At 47.7% G+C, this 19416-nt stretch overlaps 1 protein-coding gene across 7 annotated transcripts in view; it reads right to left on the bottom strand.

Annotated features, from left to right (window-relative positions):
• The window catches only part of HDAC4 (histone deacetylase 4), a 355816-nt gene extending 352387 nt beyond the window's left edge, over window positions 1-3429 (bottom strand). For 3 of the 7 annotated variants that reach the window (XM_030916074.1, XM_030916075.1, XM_030916072.1), the window contains exon 1: window positions 3178-3424. The gene's annotated coding sequence lies outside the window, so the exon portion shown is untranslated. Of the gene's footprint in view, window positions 1-2152; window positions 2726-3177 lie in introns of those variants that run through there. The other 4 variants (XM_030916068.1, XM_030916073.1, XM_030916071.1 and 1 more) reach the window with 4 other exon arrangements.
• Between the last annotated feature and the right edge of the window lie 15987 nt (window positions 3430-19416).

Below are 19416 nucleotides of genomic sequence, written 5' to 3'. Positions count from 1 at the left end.
TCTGAGCTATCAAAGCCCAGCCGTTTTCAATAGAGAACGGTATGGACGAATTCTACAGGAGTGATGAAATGTTTCTTCTGCTCCGGCAATTAAGACAGCATAAAGTCGCCTTTCCTTTGGTGCCACCCCCAACATCAAAGGATTGGAATTCAAAGCCATTCACGCTGCATTGAAACCTCACAATGAAGCTGGAGAATGGAAGTCGATTACTGGGCATAAATATGCAGTAGTTAAAAGGAAAGAGTTATAACGAAATTAAATGCAGCAACCCCACAATGTGTGGAAACTTCCAGCACTAGAGCCCTCCTGGTAAACATCCATAGGGCATCCTTCTCAACCAGGTCTCTGGCCACAGAGAGTCCAGATGGGCTGCCTGAGCCGCACGTGGCCAGTGTGCCAGGTTGTTCTGTCCATCTTGCTACAGCAACAGTCCCCAAAGCCTCTGAGAACATGGCATTTGGGGATTTTTATTTTGCATGGCTAGGAAGCTGCTGAACACAGAACATTCTCTCTGGTTCAGGGCTCCGAGGCCACATCTGTCCTTCATCCCTAGGCCTTCCAGGCCTATGTGCAGTCCAGTCATCTTCCCTCTGCCCCGCCCCTTAGCCCAGGGCTCCCCGGGGGGCGCGCCTGCTGCCAGCTCCCCTTGCAGGAGGAAGAACCCTAAAGAGGGCAGCGTTGCATCTGCCTGCTGAGTACAGCGGCTTCTTTTCTAATTGATCACTGCTCTCTTTAGGATGGGATTTGATCTCTAAAATAAAAGCCCAGAGCCCAGAAAGCTATAGAAGTCTTACAACGTGTTGGGGTGTGTGTTTTTAAGGCATGAGAATACTTCCCTCCCACACAAATGTGAGTTCTTCTGGGGAAAGATGCCACAGATCCCAGAGAGTAGAATATCTGGGAAGGCTCGATCAGTCTTAAAAATAGGTAATTGAACACAGATTTCAGAATTCACAGGAGCTACCTGAAAAAAAATTAAATTTCACATATTTTTGATATCCAAAACTCCGTTCTGATGAAACTTCTAACTGGGTGGCATTCTGCATTTCCAATTATAATAGAGTAATTGTGTTGCCATAGTTACTGCAAAATTCTGCAATAACTTTTGTTGCTTTGTAACTGCTGTAGTGTATATTTGTGTACAAGCAGCTGAGTTTTCTTAATTCGATCTCCCTCCCTTCCACCCTCCCTTTCCCCAGTCACCACTACACCTTTCCTGGCTGGGTCCTGAAACCACCACACCAGCCTTCTTTGGACAGTCCCGAAAATAATGCACAGAATTATCAGAAGCAATTAAAACTCCAGGCAACCACGATCATATTACAAAAGAAAAAGTGAAACCAGGTCAAGGTGCAAACCTGCCAGTATCCCCCCAGTCCTGCTGGGCTGGCCCTGGGCCAGGGCTGTTTACAGGTTTACTCCCAGGCCTTAACTGCTTCAGTGATTTGTGGGAATAAACAGAAAAGCCTGAATAGAGAAAAACCGGGCGGCAAAGTGACTACATAGGCCCTTTCCTCCCTCACGGAGAGCAAGCAGAACTGCTCTCAGCAAGCAATTAGGTAGGTCTCTACAGTCATGCAATTAGGATTTAGTTAAGAAAGTCATTAGTTTTAAAATAACTTGTTTAATTTCTGCAACGCTTTATTTGAAAATTGTGTCACAGCAGGTCAATTTACAACATGCAATAAAGAAAACACTCATATCAGCTGCCTCAAGTTATTACAAATTTTTGATGTGCATTAAATTAGTACACTTGGGTTCCACCCCCGGCCTTTCCAACTGATACGCACGGTCTCCTGCTATAACAGTGTCAAATAATTCAACGCTCAATGTAAATACGAGATAATTTGCTTATGATTCCGTGGTGTGTTTTCGCAACGCGGGGAAACGCGGATCCCACCCCCGAGCTGGACCGGGCCCCGTCTCGGCCTGAGGGCGCCCTGCGGGCTGAGCCGAGGGGGTCCCGGGCAGCCCCCCGCCCTCCCGCGACCCCCCAGGCGCTCGCAGCCGCGACGACACGCGAGGGGCCGCGGACCCCGGCAGGGACGTTTTTATGCAAACTCACAGCATTTGAGAAAGTTACATAAACGGCGCCCGCCCGGCCCCGGCGCCCGCCCGCCCCCGCCCTCACTCCCGGCGGCCCGGAGCCCACCTGCTCGGGGGGCGCGGGCCCCGCACCGGGCGACGGCGCCGCTGCCTGCCGTGCCCACCCCCGCGCCCCCGCCACAGCGGGCGAGGCCGCCTCGCGGCGCGGCTGGAAAGGTCCAGAAGGGGCCGGGCGGCCCTGGGGACCGGCGGGTCCCACGGCGCGCGGCCCGCGCTGGCCCCCGCCTCCCACGGCCGCGCGCGGGGCGGGTGTGGACCGGCGGCGTCCACCTGCCGCGGGCTCCGAGGCCTGCAGGCTGCGCGGGGCGCGGGGCGGACGGCGGACAATGGCCCGCGGGCGCCGGGCCGGGGCTGCGCTTACCGCGGCGGGCGGCGGCGGCCGGCTCTAGCCCTGCTCGGGCGCTCCGCGCCGCATCTCCTCAGCCTGCGCCGCCACCCGCCGGCGCGCGGGCTCGGGCTCGGGCGGCGACAGCCGGGACGCGGCCGCGGCGCCGCCGGGGGCCCAGGCTGGGAGGCTGCTCGGGCGGCGGCGGCGGCGGCGCGGGCGGGCGCGCGGGTTCGGGCTCGGGCTCGGGCGGCGGCGGGGACGGTGCTCCGCGGCGGCGGCCCCACAACCTCCCCTCCTCATTCACAAAAAATTGACCCACGTTGAACCATGATGCTTCTCCCCCCTCCAGCGTCGAGCCGGGCGGCGATAGGCCACCCTGCACGCCCGTCAGCCGACCCGGCCCCGCCCCGCCCGCCGGCGGCTCGGCAACCATTGGCTGCGGCAGCCTTGCGTCACCTCCCCATGTGGGCCCCGCCCTCCCGCCTGGTTTCTAATGAAGAGCTCGTCAATTACGGCTCGGCCCCGCCTCCCGCCCGCCCGCCCCGGGCGCCTGGCCGGCCTTCCATTGGTCCGCTGAAACCTGCGCACGGCCCGTCTTCTCCCACCCCTCGCCCAGCGGCTGCCCAACCGCGGGGCCGGACGCCCCGTGAGCGGCAGAGAGGGTCCACCCCTGCCCGCCTCCCCGCACGCATCCTGGACCTCATTGGCTCCTGGAACTGCCAATTCTAGGGGGCGGGGCGTACCAAGAGACGCTCCGGGCGCCAGCCGCTGGGTGCTTCGCGGTTGAGGAGGCGCAGAGACCCGGAGCCAATAGTGACCGTAAACACGGGCCCCAGCCGTGTCTAGTCCCACTCGGTAGCCCGCATGGCTACCTAGCGGTCAGCACCGCGTGTCTGCGAGCCTAATTCGCGCTTAGAGGGCACACAATGGGGTGCAGGCTGAGGCGGGGAGCTGGCCAAGGCCTCGCCGTTGCCTCCATCTTGGGTACTGGCAGTGGGTCACGTGGTACTGCGTGCGCCCGGAGGCGCAGGGCGGCCCGGTCACCGAGTGCGCAGGCGCCGCTGGCCTCGCCCTACCCCGCGGCGGGAACGCGGCCGCCTGGGTGTCCATGGGGTGCAGGTCGGCCAGGCCTGCAATTGCTGCTGAGGGTCGTGGGATGCGCTCGCCGGGTCCCTGCTTAGGCGGAGGGAGCCCGGCCCGCCGCCAGGGTCTCGAGTCACGGGCCAAGGCAGGCGTGGAGGTGGCGGGAACTCCGCACCGGCCGGGCTGGTGTTGTTTTAAGGCCGCAGAGCTTGGGGGGCTTGTGTTGAGTTAAAAGGTCGGCCCGTAGATTCCCGCAAGCGCCTTTGGTTGCCAGCTGGAGTGGGCGGGAGTCTTCAGTGGCCACCTTCCTGGTGGTGATGTTTCCATTTCTTTCCAACAAGAGTGTGACAACTTTTAAACTTGGGTGCACACACTGTCCCCGGAATCCCGCGTTCCAGGGAGGAAGCGCCTTTGACAGCGCGCGCTGGTGCGTGGGGCCTGAGGGCGTGGGCCCGGGGATGCGGACCTGGCGGAGATGACCATTGGCTTCGATTGTAGGCCATTCCTCTTAGATGAGCAAGGATCCGTTTTTACAGCATTCTCGACCTTTGATTCTTGGGGGGGAAAACTGTAGTTGTGTGGATAAAAATACAGTTAGCAAAATAAAAATGCCAATTTTGCATTTCTTTAAATATCTCAATAACGAATAATTAGAAAACTTTGGTCATTGTAAGAAGTGCTTACTCTGATATGGCTGAACTTTGAAGGAGGATTTTAAAACAAGATGCAGCTGAAGAAAAGGAGAGCAATTATGGGGTTTTGGCGACTTGGCTGCTGATGGAAACGGTGCACTATCAAATTGTCATAAAGAATGAAACAGGGTGTGTAGCTAGCTAACATCTAGATGAGATTCAGTACCATTCGACAGGATTATCAAAAACATACAATCACGAGAAAATATTAAAACCTACCTATAAGTCTACCAAAGTTAGTTTTTCACGTACAAAGAGAAGTACCTGAGCAAAAAGTCACGTGAGCGAGTCTGGGATCTACTGCTTGGCAGAGGTAATTTTAAAAGGTAGATTTCCATTAGAAGGAATGAGTAGCCCCATTGCCGCGTACCATTTAGACCTCACATGAGTCCTGAGAGTCAGTCCAGCAGCGTCAGGCACCACGCAGACGTTGGGTGGATGGTGCAAGAACCTCACTCACCATGTTTGGAAAAGAGAAACTTGGCGTGGGTGGCTGTGTCCGGCATTGTGTGTAAGAGGAGCAGTCTGAAGGAGACCGGTGCACAGCCAATGCAGAGGAATTCAGTACGCTAGTGTGCAGCGAAAGCAAACACGCTATACTGTGAGCTGTGTATAAGGAGAAAGGGGGAGTGACAACCCGAATGCCTGGGAGCATCCGCTTGGGACTTCACATACAGGCATTTGACAGAGTCCCAAACTCAAAGGAATCCCAGTGTTCTCACAATTGAAAGAAACCAGCACCAAAGATTCAAATTTTAAAAGCTAGGATTGGTAGATCCAATAGATTGGTAGAACTAGACTGGTTACAATGGCAAGCTGGCCAATTATAAAATATACAAATAACAGTAACTTTCAGAGTAGTAACATTCAATCTGATTAAGTAATTGTTGCATATTCAGTATGTGGTGAGCGTTGTGCTAAGCACTTTATATGTGTTAGAAAATAGGAAAAAATTCTCAATTAGCAAAAGAACATTTTAAGTACCTAAATGTAACGCTAAGTTCCAACAGAACTTCCTGGGAATTGTGAAAATCATTAAATAGTTCATCTTGAAGAATAAAGATTTAAGAGCAGTCAAAAAGAAGAGAAATGAGGGAGGAACTGTGCTCCCAGAAAATAAAAACATGTCGTCTGGGCTCTGAAATGGAAACAACGTGATATTGGCCCAGATCAATACAAAATAATAGAAAGTAAAGAAATTGCCCCAAGCAAATGTACTGACTCCAGGCTGATACCCAGCCAGTATGTGCATGATCAGTGTGCTCCGGCTGTTCTTAATGGGCAGTTGTGCAGGCTGGTCAGTGCCTGTGCCTTACCAACTATCGACGAGTTTTAATACCACCCCTGCAGGGATTTAAAATACAATGAAAGTGGCTTTTCAAATCAGTGAGAGAGCAATATGGTAGTGTACCTGCTAATCATTTGAAGAGAAGAGATTAAAGTTGAAATCTTTACTCATCAAATGGAGTAAAGATTTAAGTTTAAAAAAAAGTACTAAGGAAAAACTCTGGACATCTCTATAGGATTGTGGAATATAAAGAATATCATCAACAGTCATAAAGGGAAATAATTGAGAATTTAGCTATGTTGTTATTAAAATTTAGTGTGCAATCAGTGGGAAAATGGATAAACCGCAATTGCAAAATACAAGGGAATACTCCTCATCTATAAAAAAGAATGAACTGTTATAGATGGTTGAATGTCAAGAACATCATAAAAGATGTCAGATACAAAAGGGTTTACACTGTATGACTCTGTTAATACGAAATTCAGCCAAATATGGGGTAGAGCTCAGAATAGTTCTCTGCAGATTGGGGGCCTACAGAGGGTGGACTGGGAAGGACACGAGAACCTTCCTGGTCAATGGAGATAATACACTTTCTCTCTGGGGTGTAGATCGCATAGGGGTACATACTGACCAAAACTCATTGAATTTAAGAGTTGTGCCTTTCTCAGGAAGATTTTAATTCAGAAGAAAAAAATACTAAAGGCAGTGGCTGCCCCAGTTTGGAGGGGAAGGGGGGACTTTTGGTGCTTCAGAACACAATAAAATTAAGACAAGTGAGTGGGGAAAGCATTTGTGTGGGATTCGTAGGGGCTGATCTTCACAGGCAGGAGGGCTTTCATAGCAGAGCAGCCTGTAAGTAAAGCAGGCAGGGACGAGGACAGGCAAATACAAAAGAAGAAACGCCCATAAACGTGACAGGATGTTCTCTAATAAGAGAAGTACAACGCTTTGTTTGATAAAAGCACATGTGTGGAAATAAACACTATTATACAGCAACTGAGTAGAAACTTTCAGACAGCTGCTTAACCACACTCATAAATAAAACCCTCAAAATTTGCACCTCCTTTCATGAGTGATTTCAATTTTAGAACCTCATTCAAAGAGACAAACATGGATGCTGGTAAACATTTAGCTCAAAAGTCCACAGAAACAATGGTTGGTTGGGATGAGTGTGTGTGCATAAATCACCAAAAATAAGGGGTTTTATATCATGGAAAGAAATTCACTTTATAGTTTCAAGGGAAAAGAAAGACAAGAAGACCTCATTACAATGTGGTGTAATATTTACAAATGAAAACATTTGTAGACACAAAAACAATGAGGAAAAATATGTATCCTAAGTGGACAATGAGAGTGTCTTGTTTTGCTCATCTGTTTTCTTAATTCTTCAGTGAACATGTTTTACTTTTGTAAAGATAATTGTTTAAAAAAATTCAAGAAGGACATGAAGTTCACTAAGGACATTGCAAGGTCTGAGAGCCTCTGTCAAGCGGGCAGGACCCGGGGGGCTGCAGGACGGATGCGGGAGGTGCAGCCTGGGCTGCAGTGGAGGGAGCAGGGGTGGGGTAGTTCAGGGCTCGTCTCGTAGCCCCAAGACTTTTTGTTTTCTTTTTTATATATATATACTTTAAGTTCCAAGGTACACGTGCACAACGTGCAGGTTTGTTACATATGTATACATGTGCCATGTTGGTGTGCTGCCCCCGTTAACTCGTCATTTACATTAGGTGTATCTCCTGAGGCTATCCCTCCCCCTTCCCCCCACCCCACTACAGGCCCCGGTGTGTGATATTCCCCACCCTGCGTCCAAGTGTTCTCATTGTTCAGTTCTCACCTATGAGTGATGTGGCACTATTCACAATGGCAAAGACTTGGAACCAACCCATATGTCCATCAATGATAGACTGGATTAAGAAAATGTGGCACATCTACACCATGGAATACTATGCAGCGGTAAAAAAGGATGAGTTCATGTCCTTTGTAGGGACATGGATGAAACTGGAAACCATCATTCTCAGCAAACTATCGCAAGGACAGAAAATCACAGTCCTAAGACTTTCAACTCTTCCAGCTTCATCCACATCTTTCAGTGGACCCTCTGCCCTCCAACACTTTATCCCAAGACCCGCTCCAGATATGGATGACTCAACCAGGTCATTGAAATAAGTAGCGAGAGACCAACAAAATAGCTGCTAACAGACACTCCCCTGGCTCCCCTTGCCCAGCTTTCAATCTTGGGTGACTGATTCGATGGAAGTGACCTTGACCGAGCACACACATTTAGAAGCTACCAACGTTGGCTTGAGATTTTTGCTTTAGTTTATGTTTTTTGAGATAAAATCTTGGGGTCATTAGCACGTAAGGAGGAGCTGAAGTCACTAGAGGGGGTGAGGCCAGGTAGGGAGCGGCTAGAAATGGCAGGAGCAGTGGAGTCCAGGAAGAGAAGAGAGAAGAGGCCGAGAGCTGAGAGACTGGAGGCTGGGGGACTGGGAAAAAGTCCTCCGGACAAGGCCTTTGCTGTTGAGGGAAGTAAGTTTGCCCATGATTGCTATTTGAGGAATTTAAGTGCCAACTGTCTTAGCTCAGGTCGAAAAGCAGAACCTGAAACAAGGACATAGGTGCAGCAAGGATTTGGGAGGAGGCCCCAGGAGGCAGGAGTGACAGACCTGGGGGCTGGAGATGGGACAGGAAAGGAAGGACAGCCAGTCTTGGGCTGTGATGTGCAGTTGGCCAGACTATTCATCTTTGGGAAGGAGGGGGAAGGTCAACAGAAAGATACCCTGGAGAGGCCGGATAGCCTCCTTCGACAGCATGAGTCCTGGAGCAGGAGGCCAGGTCAGGGCCCTCATGCTCAGGTCTCAGACAGGCTCTGAAAACCCCAAGCAGGAAAATCCTCAAACAGGAGGGGGCCTCTGAAGGAAAGGGGAGGTGGTGAGAATGAACAGAGATGAGTCTACAGGTGGGGGCAGGAGGCTGAAGATGGCAGCCTTATGTTTATAATAGATATAGTCCTGAACTGAGACCCCGGAATAGAGATAGGGTGATGACAACAATAATCAACATGTGATGTGCTTGCTATGAGCCAGGCACTGCTGGAGTGGCATTGGCAGGGTATTGAAGAGAGAACTGAGCAGGCAGTGGCTCATGCCTGTAATCTCAGCACTTTGGGAGGCCGAGGTGGGTGGATCATGAGGTCAGGAGATCGAGACCATCCTGGCTAACACAGTGAAACCCCATCTCTACTGAAAATACAAAAAATTAGCCGGGTGAGGTGGCGGGCACCTGTAGTCCCAGCTACTCGGGAGGCTGAGGCAGGAGAATGGCGTGAACCCGGGAGGCGGAGCTTGCAGTGAGCTGAGATCACGCCAATGCACTCCAGCCTGGGTGACAGAGCGAGACTTGGTCTCAAAAAAAAAAAAAAAAAAAAAAAAAAAAGCATTGCTGAGTGGTGCTGAGGGCCCACCCAGTCAAATGCAGTGTTAGTAATGGCGCCAGGGTCATTTATCTTTTCTGGCAGCACTGAGAAGGCCAGCTGCAAAAATCTTGTATTGTTGGATAGATGCAAGGTTGGTGGTAGGGCTGAAAGAAAATGGAGCAAAGCCCTAGGGGTACTAGCTATGGTGGTGGGCCTGATTCGCTGTGGGATCCAGGCCGCAGAGGATGGGAAGGGCAAAAGGGCAGAGTTGGATGGGAAAAGGGCAGGGGTGAGGATATGGAGGTTCCAGTGAGCTCAGTGCCCGGGCTGAGTAGGTGGAGCCCAGAGACTTGTGGAAAGACATTATTATTTTCAGCTTAAGATTTCAGCGGTAGGGGAGAGGGCAAAGCTCAGGATCCTGGCAAGGGGGCCGACTTGCTTACCTGAAAGCATTCTCATTACAAAGGACCTAGGAGTGCTGCCTAAAAGGCTGCGTTTTGAAGAACACATGGCTGAGTATATACAAGCAAGTAAGGGAACTCTGTCAAGACAAGAAATCTCCTAAACTGATGCATTAGGGAAAAGCCCTTCCTGATACCACTAACTCAGGGGCTAAGGTTTGAATTCTATATCCTTAGTGAAAGGACAGACTAGAAAAAATCTGCCGAGTGGAACACAGAGACAACGAGGAAGAGCATCTGTTTCCACCTTGGTTCTGGGTGGGGAAAAGGCTTCTTGCAAATTTGTAGCAGGGCCTACCCTCACTTGGGCTTGATACATGCTACCTGCACAATCCAGGAACTCTCAGGCCCCAAACATAACATGAAAAGTAGTCCAGTTGTGGGATACTCTTAGAACTTCTGGCAGAAGGAAACAGTGGCAATGAGGGAAACACCCTCAACCTAGGTTACACAGGATTCCCAGGAATAGAGCCTCACGGGAAATGAGCTCACAACCGAAAATGACAGGACATAAAGATTTTATATAAACATATAAAATATTATATAAGTTTATAAAACCCAAAGGAAGCAATTTACCATGAGCAAGAGTCAGCAGATGAAGAACAGGATGATGCCTCCAGCCAAGGCACTGAGATTATAAGAGAGCTTAAATATAAATGTTAGAAATTGCCAAAGGCATCAAGGAAGTTACATTGACTATGAACCAAAGAATAAGACACTAGGAAAAAGGAGAGTGGAATTTTTCAAGGAACCAAGTAAAATACCTGCACATGAAAAATGTAGTCATTAAAATTAAAAATTTGGTGGATAAAATAAAAAGCATCTTAGAAAACCTTATTAGCAACTTGGAAAACGAGACCAAGGAATTTATCCAAATGCAGACCACAGGATAAAAGACATGGAAGCACCTCTTTTTTACTAGGAGAGTGGTGGCCATGTGGGTGCTTGGGACAGATCTCCATTACCTGGAGGTGTGGCCTGTGAATGGCTTACAGCTGCGTGTCCTTTTCCAGAGACCTGTCGTTGATCAAAGGGGAGTCACCTCACCTGGAAATGCTTGGGAGGTTACCTCTCTCCGCTCCGGGATGGCCCATGTCTGACCCCTAGGGATAGGAAGCCCAGCTCCCCGTGCAACAAGTCATGCTCCTGAGCTTCCCATGGGCTCAGGCTGAGCCTTGGCTGGCTTGAGCCTAAATCAGGACCTTTCCTAACTTCCCGCCACCCCTGCTGTGCATAGTCCTTCCTCTGGCCCTACTCCCTGCCCTGCCATCCTCCCCTCACTTCCTGGCAGGGTCCTCCTGCGAGTAATCCTCAAGAAAGCATTTGTGCAGGAGCCCTCACCTTACGCTCAGCCTCTTGGGTATCTGATCTAGAACAAGGTGTTCCAGGAGGAGAGAATGGAGGAGGAGTGAGATAATGACTGAGAAGTTCTTAGCATTACTGAAGGAGGGAGATCCTCAGGCTCAGGAAGTCCTGCAAGCCCTGAGGATGATAAGTAACATAATACACTGGACCTATTGTAGCGACACTGCCCAATGCCAATGCAAAGAAAGTTTTCCTAAAAGCAGCCACAAAGAAATGGCAGGTGGCCACCTGAGGAATGATCACTGGACTGATAGCAGACTATTTGCTTTTGGGGTTTTTTTGTTTTTGTTTTTGTTTTTGTTTTTGTTTTTGTTTTTGAGACATAATCTCACTCTGACACCAAGGCTGAAGTACAATGGCCCAGTCATGGCTCACTGCAGCCTTGAACTCTTGGGCTCAAGTGATCCTCCCACCTCATCACCCTCCCAAATAGCTGGGACTACAGGCACACACCACCAAGCTTGGCTAATTTTTTAATTCTTATTTTTAGTAGCTTCTGCAGTTAGAGAGCAAACTGTGCTGAAAATTAGGCCCAAGCTTGGATTACAAAGTGATAGAGGCTGAGTTCATACTCCATTGAGCTTCTAGTATTAAGGTCAAGTGTAGGGTCTTTGGTGGGGAAAGAGTGGGATCCTAGATGTAGGAGAGGAACATTTCAGAGGATGCGTGTGGGGTCCTGGAACCTCCAGACTCTCCTACGGGCCCCGGGTCAGCACAAGTGGCCTTCCCCATGCCAGAGCGGAAACTCACTCAGCACCTATAGGGTCTGCAAAGCCTTGGCTCAGACAGTGCCTCCCAAGGTGAGGAGCTACCTTCCCTCATTGTTTCTAGGGCGACTGTCAGTTCCTCTGGATCAGGCAGGAGGCTTACAGCCCCAGTTACAGGAAGAAAGGGATCATTCAACAGAACCTTGGGAGCTGACAGATATAACACGGGCAGGAACAGAAGTATAGATCCTGATGGTGCCGATGGGAGCAGCACAAACCCAGGAGAGAGAAGACGTAGTCACGCAGGTCCCTCTCTGTGACTCAGGATTTCACACCCAGGTGAGGACACAAGGAACCAGAACTGGTGGGTTGCCAGAATGTTCCTTGAAGCATAGAGACAATGGCCAACAGTGGTGGAGGGGAGCCGCCAGGCCTGCCTTGGGGGTCAGTAAGGAAGGGGTCAGGAAGTCCAAGGGGTGGACGCACTGAGAGAGATGGATCACATGAAGTTCCCATAAGGAACACAGGACTCTCCCTGCATTCAGGTGGCAAGAAAAGAAATTTTAGGAGAAGCATGAGCATCATTGAGAAAGCTGGAGGTGTCTGTCGTCAGTAGGACAGGGCGGAAAAAGGGGGGGGCCTTGATGAAAATGAGTCCTCGCGTGTTCTTGCGGGTGGCAGGATCCTGAACCGCAGGGGCAGTGGCAGTTCACCATCTGGGGCAAGGTGCGTGTAATTTCCATGACGGGCAGCAAACCAGGACAGCAGACAAGGTGCTCAATTCACAGGTGGTGGTGGTGATGCCAACAGACCAGGGAGGTCCTGGGGGGCCTAGAGACAGCAGCCAATGGGGGCACTACTTTCTAATATAGAATCAATAAAGGCTGGTGGTAGGCGGACAGAGGCTGGTGTCAGGTGCCACAAGGAAAATCACAACCCCTCACCCGATGTTCGGACCTGAGCCAGTTGTCAATCACCAGTCCAGCTATGAAGGTCCTGAGGTGCCACAACCAGCTGATAGACTAGCTCTTTTCCCCATGCTTCCTCACAGGACCTCCAGCCATTCAGAGTAACTGTCCCCTGGGGAGCAGGAAAGACCCAGGCCTAGGGAGAACTGCTACATACAGGATTGAGCTGACACTGAAATCAGAGGTGCCCCTACAATTCTTGCTCAAGAAGGGCACACACAGTGCAGGTGATATCTGGGTCTTGCTGTGTGAGTTATCTATGGCTGCATAACAAACTCAACAGCTTAAAATAACCCTCATGAATGATCTCTTTCATGTCTGTGGGCCAGGAGTCTGGGTCCTCTGTGCAGTCTCACCAGGCTGAAATCAAGGCGTCGGCCAGGACTGAGTTCTCATCTGAGACTTGGGGTCCTCTTCCAAGTTCACTCGTGATGGTAGCATTTGATTCCTTGTGGTTGCAGGACTACAGTTCCTGCTTTCTTGCTGGCTGTCAGCCAGGGCCTGTTCTGAGCTCCTACAGGCCACTTGCCATTCTTTGCCACCTGTCCCCTCCACAACAAAGCAGTCTGCTTCTGCCTGGCCAGGAGGAGGCTCCCTCCAGCTCAGCATCCCTCTGATGTCTTTTGAGTTCACTCGATTAGTTCAGTGTCACCCAGGACAATCTCCCTTTGACTGTCTCAAAGTCCACTGCTTAGGGATGTTAATGACACCTGCAGTATCCTTTCTGACATACAAGGTAATGAAGGGTTGCAGACTGTGCCACCCCAAAATATGTCACTTCGGTAAAGGATCATTTCGAGCTAAAGGCACCTGAAAAACAGCAGACACAGGAAGGGTGCTCTGACCTCTCCACTGATTCCTGAAAACAGGAGATAAAATCTGTGTGAAAGATGCCCTCCGTCGTCCCAGCAGCAGAAGAAATGTTCTTCAGTGGAAGTCGGAGCTGAGAAAGTGCTATACAAATGGATCTTGTTAAAATAATTCTTATCTTCCCTTGGCATCCCACATAATTTAGCTACTTTCCTGCAATTGCCTCTCTTTGCTCAAGAAAGTATAGAAACATTTTGGTTTTGCTGGTTCTTTCTGTTCATTTCCTAATGAGGTTTCCTGTGTTACCTAAAATTTAGATTAAATAAATCGGTATGCTTTTCTCCTGTTAATCTGTCTTATGCCAAGTGAATTCTCAGGCCTACCTGGGAACCCTAAGAGGTAGAAGTAAAGGGTTGCCTCTCCTACGGTTGCATAATTGTGGGAGGGATAGCCCATCATATTCGCAAATCCTGCCACCTGTCACTACGAGCAAGAATCTTGGTGCCCTCGAAGAATTCTCCTTCCCACACCACGTCTGTCCCAGTGGGTCTAAAGGATTTGCAGACCTCCCTGTGCCCACTTCTCTAGACCTTGACTATATGTGGTACTGATTCACTGGTACAGGTTAATCATTTTTTTGTGACCTAATGTATGGTCATGATCAGTGTTTATCAATGTTTCATGTATGCCTGAAAAGAATGTGTTTCCTAATTTAGGAGTGCAAAATTATGATGATTATGATTATGATTATGATTTTCGAGATGGAGTCTCGCTCTGTCACCCAGGCTGGAGTGCAGTGGCACAATCTCTGCTCACTGCAACCTCCGCTTCCCGGGTTTGAGAGATTCTCCTGACTCAGCCTTCCAAGTAGCTGGGACTACAGGCACACACCACCATGCACAGCTAAATTTTGTAATTTTTAGTAGAGATAAGGTTTCACCATGTTGGCCAGGCTGTCCTGACCTCACATGATCCTCCCGCCTCGGCCACCCAAAGTGCTGGGATTACAGGCATGAGCCACCACACCCGGCCAAAATTATTTTGATATATAAACATCAGTTTAAGTTTAGGACGGATGTACTTAGTAGATTGCAGAGCCTTCACCTGTTGGGCAACAGGGGTCATGGTAGGAATGGCCCAGGGTAAGTCTTTGACGTGGCCTCCCTGCTCTCTGGACCCCTGTCCTGGACAAGACAGTAAATCAGTTGCAAGAAAATGGAGTGCAAAGAGATAGTGTGAATAAATCTAAGCAGGCGTGAGCTATAGCACACATGATATAACACAAGGTGATGGGTGGTGTCCGGCATATAATAATATACCTTATAAGGCATGAAGGGATGCCGGAGTTGAAGCTCTCTACATTCCTAGTATTGGTGGGAAGTATACTTTTATATTTTGTTAAGCAAAAAATGTTTGTTCAAATTTTTAAAGAAAATACTAAACCACTTGAAATAAAATATATAACTTCCAAAGCAGCAGAGGGGACAGAAAAAAAGAAGGGAGAAAAAGAAGTGGGAAGATCAATCCAAATGGGGAAGAACAAAAGAGGCATAGAAAGAGTAGGGTAAAACCAAAAGTGAAATCGGAAAATACGTCCACGTATATCAATATTCACAATGGATGTAAATGGACTAAATTTGCCAGTTAAAGACAGATTGCCAGGTTGGTCTTAAAAATAAAAGCCATCTCCCTATTTTTTTTAATAAGTGATAGCATGAAATATGAAAATTCTGCAAAGCTAATAGTCTGGGGGGGCAAAAAATAATGTTTTTAGCCAACACTAATCACAAGAAGTATCTGTTGTTATAATATCAGTCAAAATTGACCCAAAGGAAAGAAAACATTTTTGGAGATAAAGGTGACCACTGCATAATGGTAAGAGGGACAATTTACCAGGAAGATAAATCAATTTAAACTTTTTGCATTTAGTGATTGAGCCCCAAAATAATATAAAGCAAAAAATTTACAAGTTCTAAGGAGAAATTTATAAATCCGTAATATTGGAGACTACTACTCATTTGGTAACTGATATACACAAGATTTGAATTAATTAACGTGATTATACTAATGTCCCCATATCAAAAAGAATCCTACACTCCTAAATGAGGAAGCACATTTTTTTTTCAGGCATTCATATAACGTATAAACACTGGCCAAGGCTACACACTAGGCCACAAAGCAAATCTCAACACGTTTCAAAGAATCGATATCGTACAGAATATCTTCTTTTACCAAACTGTGATAGGGCTAGAAAGCAATGGCAAAAAAGATGACATCGAGAGAATCGATAGGCAAACTATTTGAACTGACAAGGAAGCTCAGGAACTTTTCCAGACGTAAGATCCATACATCAAAATTCATCGTATTTCTATACACAGAAACACTCAGAATTCTAAAGACGCCTTTTACAAGCAAAAACTTCATGATGCGTAGGGATAGATCTAACAAAACTTGTAAAAGATATTTATGGAAACAGTTGTGAAACTTATTGAAATATATTTTAAATGGAACCAAATAACTGATGGTATACACCGAATTTCATCAATTCCGAAACATGCATTTTTTCACATTTTTAACATCTCAGAAATCAAATATGTCTTAAAATTAACTGTGTCATAGTTTCGTGTCATAGATCAATTGGCAACACTTTCTGTCTCCTCATAGCACATAAAATAATGGTGCATCTTTTACTTGATAGCATCTTGGATTCAATTAAATGAATACCATATCCATGGATGGAAAAACTGAAAACTGTAAAAATGACAATTCTCTTCGATGCATTTTAAAACCTCAATGCAATTTCTGGCAAGTCACTTCTGAAAATCATTAAATAGCAAAGAGCTGAGAATAGGCAAGGCAATTTTGATAAATAACATGGTGGTGGAGGGGAGGTGTTTTAACCAAATGTCAAGATCTATTCTAAGCTTTAGGAATTGTGCCACATGGCCTTGGCACGGGAATAGACAAACAGAGTGGCATAACAGAACAGGGTCCAGGCAGCAGCACATGTATGTATGGAAACTTGATCTATGACAGAGATTGCATTACGGAGCAGAGGAGAAAGACAACTAAATCATGGATACTTGGACAATGGGTTCTCCATATTAAACAAAAGAAAAATAAAATTACTATTTCACATCAAACATATACACATGGCAGAAAAATAATCTACATAAGAAAAAGTAAAACTGCAGAGTCTTAGAAGGAAATGGGGTAGGAATAGTTTTATGTCCTGTGAAAGGATTTCTTTTCTAGCACACAGAAGCCATAAGCCATAAAGGAAAATATTAACAAATTCGACATCACTGTTCAATATCATTAGCCATTGGGGAAATGCAAATTCAAACCACAATGTGCTGCCACTTCACACCTATCTGCTTGGCTGAAAGAAAACACGGTGGAGACGATGATGCTGATGGGGACGCAGAACAGCTGCAGCTCTCACACCTGGCTGATGGGAACACGAGGTGGTGCAGCCAATCCAAAAAAAAGGCATCTTACTGTGTTGCAGTTTTTTCCCATTGGTCAACACCCACCTACCATATATATGACCCAGTGATGTGGTTTGGCTGTGTCCCTACCCAAATCTCACCTTGAATTGTAGCACCCACTGTTTCCACATGCTGTGGGAGGTAGCTGAATCACGAGGGTGGGTCTTTCCCATGCTGTTCTTGTGATAGTGAGTAAGTGTCATGAGATCTGATGGTTTTTTTGTTTTTGGTGTTTTTCTGTGTATGTGTGTGTGACGGAGTTTTGCTCTTGTTGCCCAGGCTGGAGTGCAATGGCATGATCTCGGCTCACCACCACTTCCGCCTCCCAGGTTCAAGTGATTCCCCTGCCTCCTGAGTAGATTACAGGCGCCCGCCACCACACCCAGGTAATTTTGCATTTTTAGTAGAGACGGGTTTCTCCGTGTTGGTCAGGCTGGTCTCCAACTCCCGACCTCAGGTGATCTGCCTACCTCAGCCTCCCAAAGTGCTGGGATTACAGGCTTGAGCCACCACGCCTGGCCGACCTGATGGTTTTATAAAGGGGAGTTTCCCTGCACAAGCTGTCTTTTCTTGTCTGCCACCATGTGAGACGTGCCTTTCACCTTCCGAGATGATTGTGAGGCCTCCCCAGCCACATGCAACTGTAAGTCCATTAAACTCTTTTTCCTTATAGATCACCCAGGCTTGAAGATGACTAATACACCCAGCAATCCTGTTCCTCTGTATTTACCCTAGAGAAATGAGAACATGTGCTCCACAAAAATCTACATGCAGCTGTTTTATTCCTAATAGCCACAAACTGGAAACAACTCTAAGGTCTTTCAGTGACTGAGTGGATAAACAGAGTGGTCCATCCATGCAATGGAACACTATACAACAAAGAGGAATAAAGGATTACGGACACATATGATAACAAGCACGGACACATGTGGTCATTAACTCTTCTACTTCTCTCTAAGCTTGGAATATTTAACATTGGTATCCAAAATAAGATACACACATACATACAAAATAAATGTGGAGGACAGTTCAAAGATCAGAATCTTTCTCTTTCAAGATTTTGTTAGTATTCAAACAGCCAGTGGTTTTTTACCCAGTGCCCACCTTCCACAGTGGCCAAGCAACTCTGGCGCCTCCTCTCTTGTCCATTGATGAACTTTCTCACCTCACACAGTTCATGACCCTCAAAAAATTTCTATTTCCTTCCTTCTTTCCTTCCTTCCTTCCTTCCTTCCCTCCCTCCCTCCCTCCCTCCCTCCCTCCCTCCCTCCCTCCCTCCTCTCTCTCTCTCTCTCTCTCTCTCTCTCTCTCTCTCTCTCTCCCTTTCTTTCTTTCCTGACACAGAGCCTCACTCTGTCACCCAGTCTGGAGTGCAGGGGTGCGATCTGGGTTCACTGCAAACTCCGCCCCCCAGGTTCAAGTGATTCGTCTGCCTCAGCCTCCCAAGTAGCTGGAATTACAGGCGTGCACCACTACACTTGGTTAATTTTATTTTTTTTATTTTTATTTTTTTGAGACGGAGTCTCGCTCTGTCGCCCAGGCTGGAGTGCAGTGGCCGGATCTCAGCTCACTGCAAGCTCCACCTCCCGGGTTTACGCCATTCTCCTGCCTCAGCCTCCCGAGTAGCTGGGACTACAGGCGCCCGCCTCGTCGCCCGGCTAGTTTTTTGTATTTTTAAGTAGAGACAGGGTTTCACCATATTAGCCAGGATGGTCTCGATCTCCTGACCTCGTGATCCGCCCGTCTCGGCCTCCCAAAGTGCTGGGATTACAGGCTTGAGCCACTGCGCCCAGCCTAACTTTTGTATTTTTGGTAAAGACAGGGTTTCGCCATGTTGGCCAGGCTGGTCTTGAACTCCTGACCTCACATGATCTACACGCCTTGGCCTCCAAAAGTGCTGGGGTTACAGGCATGAGCCACAGCACCTGGCCAAATTCTATGTTATTTCTTAATCCTGTTTAGAAGCATTGCCAGTTGCACAATTGAAACTCATAAAATGTCATCAGGTATCAGTCTTAAGAATTAAATTCTGTGGAGACTATCGAAGTAAATTATTTTTATATGAAAATCAAATTACATTTTTCACTAACAGGTAGTTTCTAAGACACAAAAGAAATTCCAAAATGTCATAATGAAAATTCAAATAAATGTGTGTGAGTGTGGGCAAATAGTTAACACTACTTTTCAAGTTCCCTGTGATGCTTTGAATTCATTTTGTTGAGAAAGAAGGCACTTAATATGAGAAATCATGTTTCATCAGGATTTTACTTTTAAGTGGAAATATTCTTTGTTATTTCTTGACGTTTTTTAGCATTAGATGATTAAAAGCCCCACATGATCATAATTTAAACATCTGACCAGTGACTGTGTGTACAGACACTGAGGCAAGCCCATGGCAACCCTTGCAGCCCCCTGAGAGACAGGTGCTCCTGGCATCACATCGTACAAGCACAAGAAGACTTGGGGAAATAAGAAAGAACTTGTGTCTGTCTGCGATTCCCTACGGAAGCCCTTGCACTTAGATGCTGCCCAGCAAGTAGTGGGCATTTAGTGAGTAGCTGCTGGGTGAATTATTCCGGGAAGCATCTATGAAGGGCAGAGCTAGAGAGTCTGGACCCAGGTCTAACTGAACCATAAGTGTGCTTTTAATCAGTACCATAAATTTTGTTATTCCTTTCTTTAGTTCCAACCCCCATTGGACA

This window comes from Rhinopithecus roxellana, chromosome 14, assembly GCF_007565055.1.
Source record: "Rhinopithecus roxellana isolate Shanxi Qingling chromosome 14, ASM756505v1, whole genome shotgun sequence".
In the NCBI taxonomy this organism is placed as follows: Eukaryota; Metazoa; Chordata; class Mammalia; order Primates; family Cercopithecidae; genus Rhinopithecus; species Rhinopithecus roxellana.
The sequence above is the reverse complement of the archived record's forward strand: the minus strand, read 5'-3'. Positions and strand labels throughout refer to the sequence as shown.